This window comes from Mastigoproctus giganteus, chromosome 3, assembly GCF_048544385.1.
Source record: "Mastigoproctus giganteus isolate SK-2022 chromosome 3, ASM4854438v1, whole genome shotgun sequence".
NCBI lineage: Eukaryota > Metazoa > Arthropoda > Arachnida > Uropygi > Thelyphonidae > Mastigoproctus > Mastigoproctus giganteus.
In genome coordinates this window covers 199,565,465-199,581,140 of record NC_143577.1, presented here as the reverse complement: position 1 = coordinate 199,581,140, position 15,676 = coordinate 199,565,465, and the positions used below count along the sequence as shown (strand labels likewise).

Genomic DNA, 15,676 nt, shown 5'->3' with positions numbered 1-15,676 from the left:
GTTTAATAAAACAATTTGCCCAAGACCTGAATAAAGAAGGAAATTGTTTGAAGTATAAGGTAAAAAAAAAAGAAGTCAAGTATTTGGATCAATTTCATATTTGGACTAAATTCCCATTACTTACATGCAAAAAAATCAAAGCAAGAATATTTTTGGATCTCAAATTCACAAGCTGCTGCTAGACTCTCCAAATAGAGTCTATATCTAGACTAATTGAAAGAGTCATGTGGATTGGTTTTAAAATTGTAGTATGGAATTTGGAAACAAACACCTAGATTTATGAGACGATTGTCAGTGACATGCTGGAGAAGTTCAGAGAACTGGGCTGTAATATGAGTGTTAAGGCACACTTCATGCACTTTCATCTCAACTATTTTCCAGAAAATTCAGGTAGTTTACATGAATCAAGGGGAAAGGCTCCATCAGGATATAAAAGAAATGGAAAAAAAAAAAGTACCAAAGGAAATGATAGCCAGCTACTGCTGGATGCTAAAGAAGAAGAAGAAGAAGAAGAAGAAAAAAAGTAACAGCCATTGAAACTAGTTGCCTGTGGAAAAAAAAAAGCAAAAGTTTAACCAGCTAGTTTATAATAAATCCAGTTTGCAACCATCCTGTCTTCATAATATCCTTTTCCTTGCTCACCTGACCCTTTTGCCATATTTTTATTCACTTCCCAACCTAAAGAACTTATTAAAGGAACAATGATTTTACAAAGAAACAAACATCACTGGCAACTACAACAAATGTAACCAAAGAATTAAAAAAAAAAAAAAAAAAAACCTTTTGAAGAAGCATTTTTATTTGCTCTAATATAAAAGATGGATAAAACATGTAAACAGAAAAAATTGTTTGCAAAGGGCACAGTTATATTCAGATGAACAATCAGAAATTTATCATGAACATTAACAAATGTCTTATAAACTCACTAACAGAAGGACCACCATTAACTTTTTTTTCAACCACCCCATATCAATAAAAACAAGAAACATAAGCCAGTCATCATACAACCATAGTCCTCACGAAGAAGTTTGGAGATCACACCAGCTTTGGCAATGTAACATCCAGTGACATGGCATTCCATAGTTTCTGAAAAAAAGCTTGAATTTGAAAGTCCCAAAATTCTTGCAGTGAACAACACCAGAAAAGAAGAAACTTCACTGAGCTCATCAAGATCCTCTCCAACTTCTGATATACTTAGGCAATGCTGCTGGTGCCATTCCTGACACTACTTTCCCTACAACAATCCTATTTTCCCACCACCAACTCTGCAAATCCACTAGAACAGTTGATAGACTTCACATGCAGCAAACAGGTATCCTCAAACACCTCACCCTTGATCCTGAACCAATTGCAAGCATGTGATCATCTCCCACCTCTGCTAAAGACTGCTAAGTTGCCTCCTCCAGATAATCTGGACAATAACTTTTGCATCAAAGCAGTTCCCTCGCATTTATTGTTATTCTCTTGATGTAAGACGTAATTCTACATTTCTGAGAGCAGTCAACATTATATATCTTAAAAATTTAAATGTTATTGTAAATAATTTAATTTTTACATACAATTTGCAAGGTCTCCAAAATAGAAGTATGTAATGTACAGCTTTATACATTTTTAAAAAGGATTGTACAAAGAAGAAGTTTTTTTTTCATTTAGTTCTAAATAGCCAAGGCCAGCTATTATTTGAAAAATCTGACAAGTACCTGTAAATGGTATATTTTTTAAATAAAAATGTCGTCCATGAACTTTTTGATCTCACCTTCTTATATTGTTCAAACTACTATATTTCATTGGTTGTGTGTGCACAATGTAAATTTTGTATTCTCTTGAAGAAAGTGGGAGGTATAACATCTAGCAAAATATTGGAATTTAAACTGTTTAAAGTAGTCTTTACTTATTCAGTTTCATTTTAAAAAGCGCAAAAGTAGCAAACACAGTAGAATCACATTAATACAAAGTTCAAGAGCCTAAATTTTCAGGTCTACTAAAAATGTTAAAAGCTTGACAAATTTCTTTGGTATGTATCTCTTACCTTCAATTTAAGCTTTGTCTAACAATAATAACATTCTGTTTAGATTCTTTTATTTATATGAGAAAACGTGGACTCGTGGTTTCTCTTATAAATAAAAATGGCCTCAAAAAGACTGGAGAACTTTCAGTTATTTCCTATCTTTTTTAAATGGCCATTGTCACTTTGAAGATGAATGGTAACTTATTGATGTTGTGGCCATTTAGGTCCCCTCACAATTGGTTACAGCATCAACGATGAGAATACTGATGCTATAACCAATTGCTTGCTTAACAATTTGCATTTGTCTGCCATTTGGATTGTTTGTGTGGCTATCAATCTATACCTTTACTTCAGCATTGTGCTCACTCTCATAGAATTCTTCACCTTGATTTCCATGCATCTCAGCAATAACCAATTTTCCAGGGGAAATTCTTGGCCTGTCTTTACTTTGATTCACCATGAGTCCCAAGACAACTCTATCCAGCTATTTCAATCTGACAATATCCAATTCTCTTCACTTCCAACATCTCACAAAGCTATTTTAACACTCCAATGAAACTAAATGCAAGGAGGATCATGAATCAGAGGTTCCTGCCTGAATCACTGCATCTGGATCTCCTCTGTTATTCCATGGAATGCTCTCATTAATTGTGACTTACCACTGCTTCTAAACTATCAGGGCCACTTCCCAGACTAAGGACTGGTGGCCTCTCGTTTCTGGAAGAAATAGGGGAATCATCTGACAAATAGGACTGCATTTTCTATTTCTACTTCAATCAATTGAAATATGAAGCCATAAAGAAATGCATGAAAGTTATTCTTAAGAAAGGCAGGCTCTTTGGTAACTCAAAAATAGCAGACCATGTTCATCATCTTGAAACTAACCCAGGGCTTGATCACATGGCTAGGTTCTCAATGACCATGCTGAGTCTTCTTGGTATATCCCAACATTTCACTCTACTGATACTATTCACATTTCTAAACATCAGCTCATCAAAGCAATAAATGTTCTTCCACCTTTTGCCACCATGGGAGATGAGAGAATACCCCGATTCCTCCTCATAGCATATGCACACTCATTCCAAATCTCTCCTTAATGACTAAAACTGAATTCTAGAATATTATTCCCTCCGGCTTGGAATCTTTTTACTATCAGACCTCTTCCTAAAAACTACTCTTCTTCACAAATTAGAAACTTTAGACCAATTTCCTATGTGCCCCGTCTCCTCAAGCTACTAGAAAAAACTATCCTTCCTATGGTAAATCAAATAAATCAGCCATTTAAAATCCACTATGCTATTCCTAGCAGGTTGTCTGTCATGAATCTGCCACTTCACCTTCTACAAGCTTTTGAAGACAATGTGGTGGCTGTTGTCACGCACCTCAATCTGTAGGCTGCTTTTAATGCTATTTGAATAAAAATAGACCATGAAGGTCACCATGAATTTAAAAATAGACCTCAAGGAGGTCTATCCTACAATAGAGAACCACAATTCTCAAGCATGATCCTTCTAGATCCAGCAATTATTGATCTCCAGGAGATCAATAACCGTTGGTGTTCACCAATGTAGTGTTCTCTTCATAGCACTTCTTATTCCATTTGCCATCAACAGATGTGACAATCATTTATGTTGATGATTAAAGTTACTAATGAGCATTGGTCCTGGGGATGATCCTCTCAATATTTAGATGCTTATCAAGCAGAAGTTAGCTGATCTTGTAGAATTTCTGCATCCTTCAACCTATCCATAAATCTGACAAAATCTGCATGAATAATATTCTCATGGAAACATACCCTATCTAATATCATTTCTTCAATATGTGGAATCCCCATAAAGAACATTTTAACTTCTTTATCTTCTTCGCTGCAACCTTGGAGTCATTTTCAACTCTAAGCTCTTGTTTCATCAACATGTCAAACTCAAACTGTGGTTGTCTCTGCTGATGAGTGAAAAATCAACTTTATATAAGATGCTCTTCTTTTTAAGTAAATACTTTGTTACCAACTTCACATCAGTTACTACGACTAAGAGATTTTGGCCTTCTGCCACCCTCACCATAGTGAAAAGTCTTTACCACTGAATACTGGATTTGGAAGTGGGTAGTATGAAAATTTCAGCTCCACTTAGCAGTACAAGTCATCTCAGTCAGTGGCTGAGATAGCTTGTACACTAGTTGTTACCCAACTTCTAAAACTCATCCAGGAGAAAAGATTAGTGTTCTCTGTTAAGATTCTAACTGACTTAATCAGAGAACCTTACATGTGAGATACATACTCCTGGAGGATCCACCATAGTTGTATGAGATTGCTTCCTTTGTTAGTAGCAAACACTAATAGATGTGACCACTCCTAGAAATTTCTGCCAATCCAAATGTTGCCTGATATCCAAAACCTTAACTGTGACTTTCCAAACAAAAAGCACATAAGCAGACTATTCCTTTGCTTTCAATCTGTTTGATGTAGTTGTCTCTCCTGATGTGACTGTCATCTAAGGGTGCCTATTAAGGCCACATTGCCTGATTTCGTAACTGGTTCCAGTAGATGGGACTTTCATTTGCCTGTTGGCCTGCCTTGGCTGGGTGTTACCACTTGACTATCAATGGTCTGTGGCAGTGGAAATTATACATACTTAAATGTATGTATTAAAGATTTTTCATTATGTAATGTTTAATATAATTATCTTATATATGCTGGTCATATTACATTTCCTGTTGGTCCCTGGCTTTCTGTCGTAAAAACAATGTGCATTTTCACTGGTTACTTATAGGGCATGGTACAATCAACAAAGTTTTATTTAAATTAAGAATACAATTTAATTTGCATGGTTTGTCTCTAAAGCATTTTTAACTAAAATGCAAACATTATCAAATGCAATTATTGGTTAGTTAAGAACATTACTGCAAGACATCAACATTCTCTAATATGTTCAATGCATTTTAGAATTTTTTTTTAAACTTTATCTGATAAAGTTTTTATTCAGCAATAAAACTATCATTTTGCTCGGTTATCAGCAGCTCTTCTGGCATTAAGTTTATTGCTGGAACAGCAACATTATCATCTACTTCAATAGTATTCCTCAATACTCAATGTTGCTATAGCAATTATTTCCCAGATGTTTTTCAATGGCAGTCACACAAGCTACTCTGTGAAGCAGCTTATCATTACACTTGATTCAATAAAAATCCAAACAATAAAAACATGAATAGTATCCAAGACTGAGTGGAAAGTGTTCCCTCCTATATTGCAGATCACCTTATCCAAGCTAGCTTTATATGTGGCTATAAAGAATGTCTTCATCCACCTAGTGCATAAAACTCATGATACCAGGAGAATTTGTCTTCAGCTTGGACATCTCAGAATGTGCTTTATAATGATCTACAATCATCAAACTGTTTCTTTTTTCAAAAGCCATTCTTAATAACCAAGACCAGAAACTTCTGACTGCAAGCCAAACACTTCAATCTGCCTTTAAAAAATCTTGATTTGAAAAATTTCCTAATCAACTAAGTACACAGTTTTGTAATCTACCTTAAAGCAAAACACTCTCCTGGAAAAGCAAATTTAATTTGGAAATAACTTAAACTAATTAATTAGGATAATCACATTTTGTTGTTGTTATGGGGGTTTAATGGCGCATAAGCTACTATGGCTATAATTCGCCACACATTTTGTACGAACCACACAAAATAACTTATTTCTCGTGGGATAAAAATGGACTTCGCAATACATTACCTGAATTTTCCCCAAATAAACGTGTTTATGTAGAAAAGCAAACACATGCTTTGGATACATCAGAATTTTAAATAAATAGAATTGGTACTGTATAATAACATCTATAAACAGAGTATTTTTCAAAATATTTCTTTATTAGTAATGACAAAATGCTGCAAGGAAGCAAACTCAGCACAGAGAGAAGGGGAAAATTTTCTGTTTCATTCCTCCCCACCCCAAATTTCATTTTTCACATAAAAGACTGCTGATGAGAGAATACCCTACACTGGCCATGGTTACGCTGCATCGTGATTATTGTATATATAAATCTGGGGGCCTCACTTTAGGAAGCATGTAGATCTGCTAGAATGGGTGCAGAGAAGGGCAACTAAATTGGTGAAGGGAACAAAAGGGGTGCTCTTACCTAGAAAGGCTTCAGTTCTGCAAATTACAGTACCTTAAGACTAGGCACCTATAGGATGATATGATTGAGGTGTTTAAGGCCTTCAATGCATTCAGTAAGCTGAATTTTAATGGCATTCTTCCTCTTGCTGAGACTGCACACATGAGGGAGCACAAATTCAAGTTGAAGGATGGTTGGTGGATAGATGTGTGGAAGTTTGCCTTCAGCCAGCAAGTGGTTGACTGTTTAACAGGTTTCAATCTGTTGTTGTGGAAGTGGATGGTTTGAATAAATTCAAGGAAGAACTAGACAAATTTTTGGAGGGTATGGATGGGTGAAGTGTGTGGTGTTTTTTTTTGACTCATGCTAAATAAGGTTGCTTTCTTGCATCATTTGCCACTATTTGCAATTTCCTTCTAACAATTTCTGAGGGTAGCTACAGTCTGAAGGTCACATATTCAGGTCCCACCTCTGAGTGAAATGGGCCAAATTTCAGTAAAGTTGGGTTGTTCTTAGGCCAAATCCTCTGCTTGCATCTTTGTGATGGTGAAACATGGTTAGTAACCATGGGTAGACACTCATGTACAGAGTCAAAGTCCCTTAATATACTAGAGATAACCACCCAGGTATGAACAAACATAAGCAATGGAAGAGCACGATTCTTTTGTTCCCTTAACAATCTTATCTAATCTCTTTTCTACACTCATTTTAGCAAATCTATATCTTTCCTAGTAAAATTCCTGTATATCACTGGCAAATCCCCATGAATTGTCCTGGCAGCCTGTCTACACTGCTCAGAAAACTTCGTGTCTGACTGCACAACGACCCGGTCTTTTCCATTTTTTGACACCTGAGTATAGCATCACACACGTTAATCTCTGATTACTACTACCACCATTATGTGGCACCTTACATTTGTCATTGTTAAACTACAATTTCAATTTCTCGGCCCATCTGCCTAAATCTTGTTGCAATAGCTTATCTTATTTATTGCCGCTTCCACATTTATATCATCTGGAAATTTAGACATTAGGCCTTATATTCTGGTCAACCCTTCATCTCTTACATCATGCAGTATGACTGATGACTTTTGAGGTTATGATGGACATCATCGCAAGATCCAATCTTCCTTACATTTTGAGGGTACAGCTCTAAAACAGTGTTTGCAGGCCAGCCACTACTTAGCATACCGGACCGAACTTATTGGTAACACTTTAGGAGACTTACGGATCAGCTAGTGTATAATCTTTCTACCTCTACTCTGCCAGATAGTGACTGGAAGGAGTCCGAGTAGGGGGGGGGCTTTTTCCTTATGAGTCATAATTGAAAACATTAATGAGGTGATGGCATGTTAGAATGACAGTGAACATCTTTATTTATTGAATCTGACCCCTATTAAATATATGTACTGAAAAAATGCTGTCACTGTTCTGGCAAACTAAATTATGCAATTATTTCAGAACGGATGCATACACTGCAAGTCCATAGCAGCATTGTGTATTAGTTGAGTGTAAGGGAATGGCATAACCTTTGTCTTTTATTCTGTTTACTCATAAAACATTAGTAGGTAAAGTATTTATTTACTAAGTAAAGTGTATTTAAGTTTAAAAAAAAAACTGGAAAAAATGGTAAATTTTTTTTTTGGCTATAATGTATGTATTAAACTTGTCACCTGTATCATATCAAGGGTCCACTTGTATATTAGAAGCTGAAAAAAAAAGAAAAAAAAAAAAGAAGAAAAAAAAAAAAGAATATGCTATATGCAGTATCATTACAATATCAAAATAGATAACTTTAAATTTTGTATTTTTTGCTCTAACAACTCCTGTACACCACCCCCCAACCAAGAATGGCAAATCTATCTGTATGATAGTTTCACCATTGAGTTCATTCCATTAGGCTGAATATTTGTGATACATATTAATATAGATGAAATTAAGTTTTAGGGTGGGGGGAGGGATTCCACAAAGTGAAATTTTTAGATATGCCTTATTCACAGCAAGATATAACTATACCCTTAACTCATGACCTAAGCAGTGCTCCATATATCCTAATTAGACTACTCCAGTTAACTATGACAAATACAGGCAGCAAGTTAACACAATAACTGATTCAGATGTCTACTAGAAAATTATTAATAGGTTTCATGCAATGAGACAATCTAGGGGTCAGAATGATGCAGAAAACTGTTTTAAAGCTGTACCACTGAAATTAAATCTACCTTTATACTATGTTCAGCCTAGACCAGAATAGGTGTTTGCAACTGTTAACAATGGGCTGTGCATTTTTTGTTGTAGCATACAGGGTTCATCTCATGCATATCCCTGTCCAATAACTCTGCCACAGGACCAGAGCCAGCCCCCATAAGAATACTGGATCTTGCCTAAAGATTTATTAAGACTTCAAAAGATGCAACTCATACCAATGCAAGAAGACATAAGGAGATGATAAAGCTTTTCTCCAGACACCAAAGTTTAATTTGCCCTTTCTCATTGCCTTGTGCAGTAGTACTGCACAAGGCAATGAGAGTCATCTATCACCTTATGAACAGGGCTCATATCTCTGAAAACAGTCATTACCTAAATACAAAAATTACCAATTTACAATATACTAGTCATTACCTAAATACAAAAATGCCCAATTTACAATATGCTGGTAGTCCCATATATAAAACATGTATTTTATTTTCCAAAATAACAGAAAAGCCTAGTAACCACCCATGCAATTTATTTCAAATTTATCTGGAAAGAGAATTTGTTTAATTTATATTTCCATGATAAACCAATATACAATAAAATTTTATAAGCTCAGAATCAAAACTACTTTTTTAATCATTTAAAAAAATAATAATAATAATGAAACTATAATAAAATATAAATTAAAAAATATATAAAAAGCCATATTTATGTAAAATGAGTGGTCTCATCTATAAAAGAAAGTTTGAATATTCACTGGAGATTTGGCAACCCAATTTTGGGTTGAAACAAGTTACAAATTAAGGGATATACCTAGAGCATCTACCTTTCCATCTTGTATTCACAGATATTTCTTATCAATTAGTATATGCACAGCTGCACCTTATGACTTCATCTATCACTCCTGTTTGGCATATACTGATAATACTATAACTATGTTTTGTAATGTTCTAGCCAATATATGCATCTTTTAAGGTAATCCATATGGTTAATTAGTACTCTGTAGGCCTGATTCAATTTCTAGAATAATTATATGAGGCTCACCTTATGCCCATCATACCAAGAGCTGCTTAACTTTTCAAACTTTTCTAAAAATGGTCACGCTTATAAAATTATTAAACTTTATTCTTATTATTTATATTTTATAAAGTTACTGAATTTATTTATATCAAAATAAAACTTTTCATTTCTGTAGATCAGCATACAAAGTGTATCTTAAGCTGACTACATAAACATTTTGTTTAATCTTCCATTTAACTCTCAGCATTTGAAAAAAAAAAAAAAAAAAATCCCCACCCAATCCTTTCTCCACCCATTATCTTTGAATGATGTTGGTATTCCATTTTTATTTTGGTTTACTACTAGTCACAGGAGGCTGTTTTAGTCTTAACAGATCTGGAAGCTTCATTTTTAGAATGGATGCAGAGATGAGTAATTAAGAGATAAGCAGGGGGGGGGGGAGACAAATGGGTACTCAACAGAAAAGGCTTCAGTTATGCAAACTGCAGCATCTGGAAACGAGGCACTTGCAGGTAATCTAATTGAGGTGTTAAGGTGGCTTCAAGCAGATTGAGTAAGCTCAATGATCAAAATCCTCCCTCTTGCTGAAATAAACAAAGTGGCATAAATTCCAATTGAGGATGGCTGGTTGTCAGGTAGACATGCAGAAATTGCCTTCAGCCAGTGGGTAGTTAACCACTGGAACAAAAATATCCATTTGGTGTTGGAGGAGAGGTAGGCAGTTTGAATAAATTCAAGGAAGAACTAGACATTAGAATGAACAGATAATATGAGAAGTGCTGGTTATTTATGATTTTTTTTTTTTTGGTTGATGCTCTATATGCTTGCTTTCTTGCATCCACTACTATTTCCATTTTCCACTACTAAAACATATCTACTACCACTATCATTTTCCACTACTAATACTTTTTTTTTTTTTTTTTTTTTGTAATTGTAGCATAATCAACGCTAATAAGTAAATGTTTCCTGGTAAGTGGATGATTGATTGAATATGTGGAGGACATAACTGTGTAAAATTAAGCCCACTACACTCATCACATGAATTTTTTTTTTGCAATATTTGCATGTATGCATTGACAATGCAGGGCTTTTAAACATGGCTATGGTGGATGAAGCTGTTTTAGTAAAATTGGTTAAAAAAATAGATATAGCACACAATGTTTCAAGCAATTAGTGGGCACATTTTTTAGTTTACAATTAATGAAATAATTTCCAATTTAGAAAACAGGCCTACTAAAAATATTTTATGATACAAAAAATGCCAATCTAACAGACTATGCAATTTATTAAGAATTTGGTTTTTACTTCAATGGTTGGTGAGAAACACTAAAAAATCATAGTAAGACTATGCAATTGTTTGTTCAAATTTGTAGCAATGGATTGGAAGTTAAATATTTCATATTTATGCACTAGTACTTCAGGTTAAAATCAAAAGATGAAATAACTTTAATTTAATTAATAGCTGCATACAAGCAATGTTTGGAATTTTGTCCAATACATTTTTGTCCTTCAAAAACTGAAAAGGTGCAATCTGAATGATTACACCATCGTATCATCATGAAACTCCCAAAAAAAAAAAAAAAAAAAAAGTTCTGCATTGCCTAAACAACCCTAAGCGAATTCTGTACTGCTGTATGCATATATTATTCAAAAAAAAAAAGAAGAAAAAAAAGGAAATAGCAATTAAAAGTGCTAACATAAAAAACAAACCTTTCGAAACCAACATTAAGGCTATGAAACCTTGAAACTCGTAAAATAGGAAAGGTCAGGTTATGAGCATCTGATTAAGAAGGTTCAAATACGCACTGAGATATATTCCTCGGAAATCCCGGTCAAACTTCGTGCCCATTTATAAAGAAAAATGGAATAAATTAGGGATCTATAAATGGTATCAGCAAGAACATGCGAGCAACAGTTACTGCATACTTGTAGGAACAATATGGCTGATCTATTTTTCACTATTCCATTAAAAAAAATTATAAGAACATGGTTAGTGGTAGGCTACAGTAATCTACTGCATAATCGGATACAAAATATCACATTTTGAAAACGCATAAATTCTAAAGCAAATAAGGATATCTAAACACCGAATAATCGATACCATAACCCATTCGCAGGAGCCCACGTGTCGTTTTGGTGAAAATGACGCGCATCTCCGTAATGGGTGATTGCATTACCATTGTCACATTTCTGATGCCAATTAGATACCACAATGTAATTATCACAAAATATAAGTTTGCAAAATTAGCTGATACTTTAATAAATTACCTACCGTTAAGAAAAAATAAAGACGTCATATAAAATTGTAGTATGGACCAACACTGGATACCGTTTAAAACCAGACCTGATATGTCTAGCTGCCAACTATGCAGCTCAAGATGAGCGTCTTCACTTCCTGAAATAGTGATAAGGAAGCATCATATCACACGATAATTAACACTTACAATGAATAATATTAATTTAGAATTTATGTAAATAAATAAGACTGTAAATGGAGCATACAGGCGATAGTGGAACTCAACACACGCAATATTAACAACCACGCACCTACCTCCAAGCCCTACAGTTCCAACGCAGTAAAAAGCGTTAAAAAGCAAGCAGGACTTTGGAATCACGCCTACTCAAATGGTACTATGAAAGTTGTAGATGGCGTTTTTGCCTTCCGTATAACCTGGCCTCTACGGAATACAAACAGATAAAAGTCAATTAACAAGATAATTTTATGGGATCAATAAGCTATTATTATAATTTTGTAACGATTTAGAATTCCTAAATAAGCTGTCTTGAGAGTTGACGTACAACAATATCTAGCATTCTGTACTATTTTTCTTAGCCTACAATGCCGATATACACTGAGTGGGCACTTTATTACATCTACCTACTAGCGAATAGTTGCCCATAAAGCAGCCCACAGAACAGTTCTGCATTTGTCATAGCATGGACTCAACGTGGTGTACAAAGAATGCCAGAGAGATGCCCACAGAGCATGGATCTCCCGTTCAGAAGACCGCTACCAAAGAAATTGAATTCATCGTGGCACGCACTCAACAAGGTGTTTAAAGTATGCTAAAGGGACACTAATCCATATTGAGTTAACTGCTTCCAACAGTTGTTGCAAATTGGATGACTACAGATCTCTTCTCTAGAGCTTATCCACTTCATCTCATAGGTGCTCAATCGGAGTGAGATCTGGTGATTATGGAATCCACTACGATAAACTGAAGTCACTCTTGTGTTCCTGGAACCCGTCATGTGCAATTCTAGTCTTGTGGCATGGTGCATTATCCGTTTGGAAGACCCCATTTGCAGATGGAAACACAGAAACCATGAAGGAATGTGCCTTGCCAGAACAAAATTAAAGATAATCTGTGGCATCCAAATGTTACTCCATTGGTATCAATGGTCGAATGTGCACCATTTATTATTATTATTATTATTATTATGTCTAAGGTGGCACCTAGACTTCCGTCTATCTCCACCTGATTAAGTTGACTTTGTGCAGAAACTCTGCAAAATAGACCTGTATGGAAGGTCTCTTCGCCATCAGGGAGAAGCTGTCACCTGCACAGCCGCTCCCCGTTGGCGAATAGACCCTAATGGCCGCCCATATTCACTTGGTGCTGGGCCGGGTCTTCTATTTTAAGTGCCTCATGCACAAAAATCCCGCACCCACCGGAAATAGTGCTATACCGGTGGGTGCCGGCAATCCCACTCCCAGGCTGCCTACACCTGAGAGCCAGCAAAAAAAAAAAAAAAGAAAAGAAAAATAAATAAATAAAATACATACACACACACACACACACACATAATATAAACAAATTAAAGGGGAAAAAAAAACACACAAATAATCAAAATGTATATAACCAAATCTCAATTAGTAATCATTAGATCATTCAATGTCTTCTCCGTTGAAAAACAGTTACACAGAACTCTTGCAGTGCTTGAAATTTATCCTGATTAGCAATAAGGTCACTTTCACAGCCTCTAACTAAATTACCAATCTTCACTTTTAGCCTTTCTCTATGTTCAACATACAAACTACAATCATATAATAAATGACTCCAAGTCTCAGGTTGACCGCAAGTGCATAAAGGAGAGCTGACTAGACCAAAGTAATGTAGTTTAAAATTCAATGAGCCATGGCCAGTTAAAATAAACGATATTACCATAGAAGGAAAAAACCATTTGTTATTACTATCATAAGTAAATTTAGCTGTTGGAATAAACAATCTAGTCACCTCCCCAGTTGCACTAAGATCCCATCTCTGTTGCCACATACCAATCAACTGTGTTAGAACATTTTTCTTAGCTTTAGCTATCTCTATAGTGACATCAGATGTGATATTCATGAAAGAAACCACAATGCCTTTTTTAAGTAATAACAAAGGGCCCGATACACAATGTACAAGTCTAGAGGCAAATGCCCGGCCAAAACCTGCATAGCATTCGTTGAGACTGTTCTGCACAAATTAGAAATAACATAAAGCATTGAGCGCTGAATCGATAACAATTTCTGTTTAAATTTAACGTTAGTAACTCTGAAGTACCACACTGATGCTCCGTACGCAACTATGGGTAAGAAGACTGCCTTGTAGTATAAATTTAAAACTTTCCTTTTCAACCCCCAATCTGACGGTGTTAATCGAATTATTGCTGCACTAAATTTTTTAATTTTTTGGTGTAAGTAATTTAAATGTGGGAAAAACGATAATCTATCATCAATTCTTATACCTAGATATTTCACCTCAGATACTAGGGGAATCTGCCTCCCCTTAATTAAAGCTTTTGGCGGTCGCGCATAATTTAGTTTCCCCTTAAGAAGCATCATAACAGTTTTAGTTGAAGATATCAATAGTTTGTGCAGATCAGCCCACGACACTAGACTTTCTTATACCTGGGCCACTCTTATTTCAAGCACAGCCCTGGATTTACCAGTAATACATAAAACCAAATCATCTGCATTAGCAATCTTATGCAGATTTTCAATTGATTGTTCTAGCCATAAATTAAGTACTAAGTTCCAAAAAAGTGGGCCCAATACAGACCCCTGAGGACACCCTCTCGAAAGATTCCTATTAAACTGTAGATGCTTAGCTTTCAGTATAATTTTCCTACAATACAAATAACTCTGTATCGTCCTATACAATAAGTCTGGACATTGCATACCCCTTAATGCAGACAGAATACTCTCATTCCACACCATGTCAAAAGCTCCAGTAAAATCTATAAAGATGGCTAACACATACTTATCCTTTGCCTGGTTGGTGAAATTCATGAGATCATTAATGGCATCCCGAATGTGCACCATGAAACCCACACCACTACAGAATGGGTACATGGACAATGCTGTTTTTGCCATATTCGGCATGCCCATCTGTGGGAAACGGAACTCGCCAGAATTCCATTACCTGCAGATATGAATATGGCAAAAACATCACAGGCCACACAGCGTTTTTCAAATCCTTCATTGTCCAGTGTTGGAGATCTGATCCCAGTATAACTACTTTCTTGTTTCCTGCTAAAAGGAGTGGAAGTTTGGTCGATAGCTGCTATACACCAACGTCACAAGGTATCACCAGTTGGGCATCTTGACCTTGTTTGGTTATTGCTGTTCTACAGAGCTGTCTGAACGTGTAGCACAGTGGTATCGTCACCGTCCTCCTCACACCAAGTGGAGAAGGCCTGGATTCGAATCCTGTCGATGACGCAAAGAAATTTAATGGGCTAATTTCACTCAGTGTCTGAATTAGTCGGTTTCAGGAGTAGATAGACAGATTTCCCCCCAGAAACTGGGTTCTTTTTTCTTCCAGCAAAACAGGCAAATTGACCAGAGAACACATGCAATTTACAGTCATTACACAAATATGGGTATGCGAAAGAAATTACTTGTGGCCCTAACATAATAGTTTGAGTTTTTTGTTGGAAAGGGTTGCCTAAGTCGGAGCACACTGTCCATAACCACCGTCCTCCAAACGTTGGGTGGAAAAAGCCCAGGTTCGAATCTCGGTGACTCAAGAAACTATTATGAGCCTTTTTCACGCCAAAGCTGAATTAGTCGGTTTGAGGGCGAAAGCAACGTTTTCCTTCACCCGAAAAATTTGAGTTTTTCGTGCAGATAAACAGGTAAATCGACCAGAGAACACACACCATTTATGGACATAATACAAATAGGCTTATATGTTCGAGGGTTTGTTCTCGGTACCTCTACGCAGTTACGGTATCCCTATCCAAAAGAAGGGTGTGGCCGTTGATCATTATTTCAAACCACACGGGAACAGCATCTCCACTGTAAATGACCCTTTCCCTCATGTTGGGGGATGGTATCGCATTCCTCGTTG

At 35.9% G+C, this 15,676-nt stretch overlaps 1 protein-coding gene across 4 annotated transcripts in view; it reads right to left on the bottom strand.

The window, feature by feature from the left end:
* LOC150088568 (eukaryotic translation initiation factor 5-like) overlaps window positions 1–11,968 on the bottom strand; it is a 164,422-nt gene extending 152,454 nt beyond the window's left edge. For 3 of the 4 annotated variants that reach the window (XM_090369566.1, XM_090369569.1, XM_090369568.1), the window contains exons 1-2: window positions 11,890–11,968; window positions 11,611–11,733 (exon numbers count right to left, since the gene is read on the bottom strand). The gene's annotated coding sequence lies outside the window, so the exon portion shown is untranslated. Of the gene's footprint in view, window positions 1–11,610; window positions 11,734–11,840; window positions 11,865–11,889 lie in introns of those variants that run through there. The other variant, XM_090369567.1, reaches the window with a different exon arrangement.
* Between the last annotated feature and the right edge of the window lie 3,708 nt (window positions 11,969–15,676).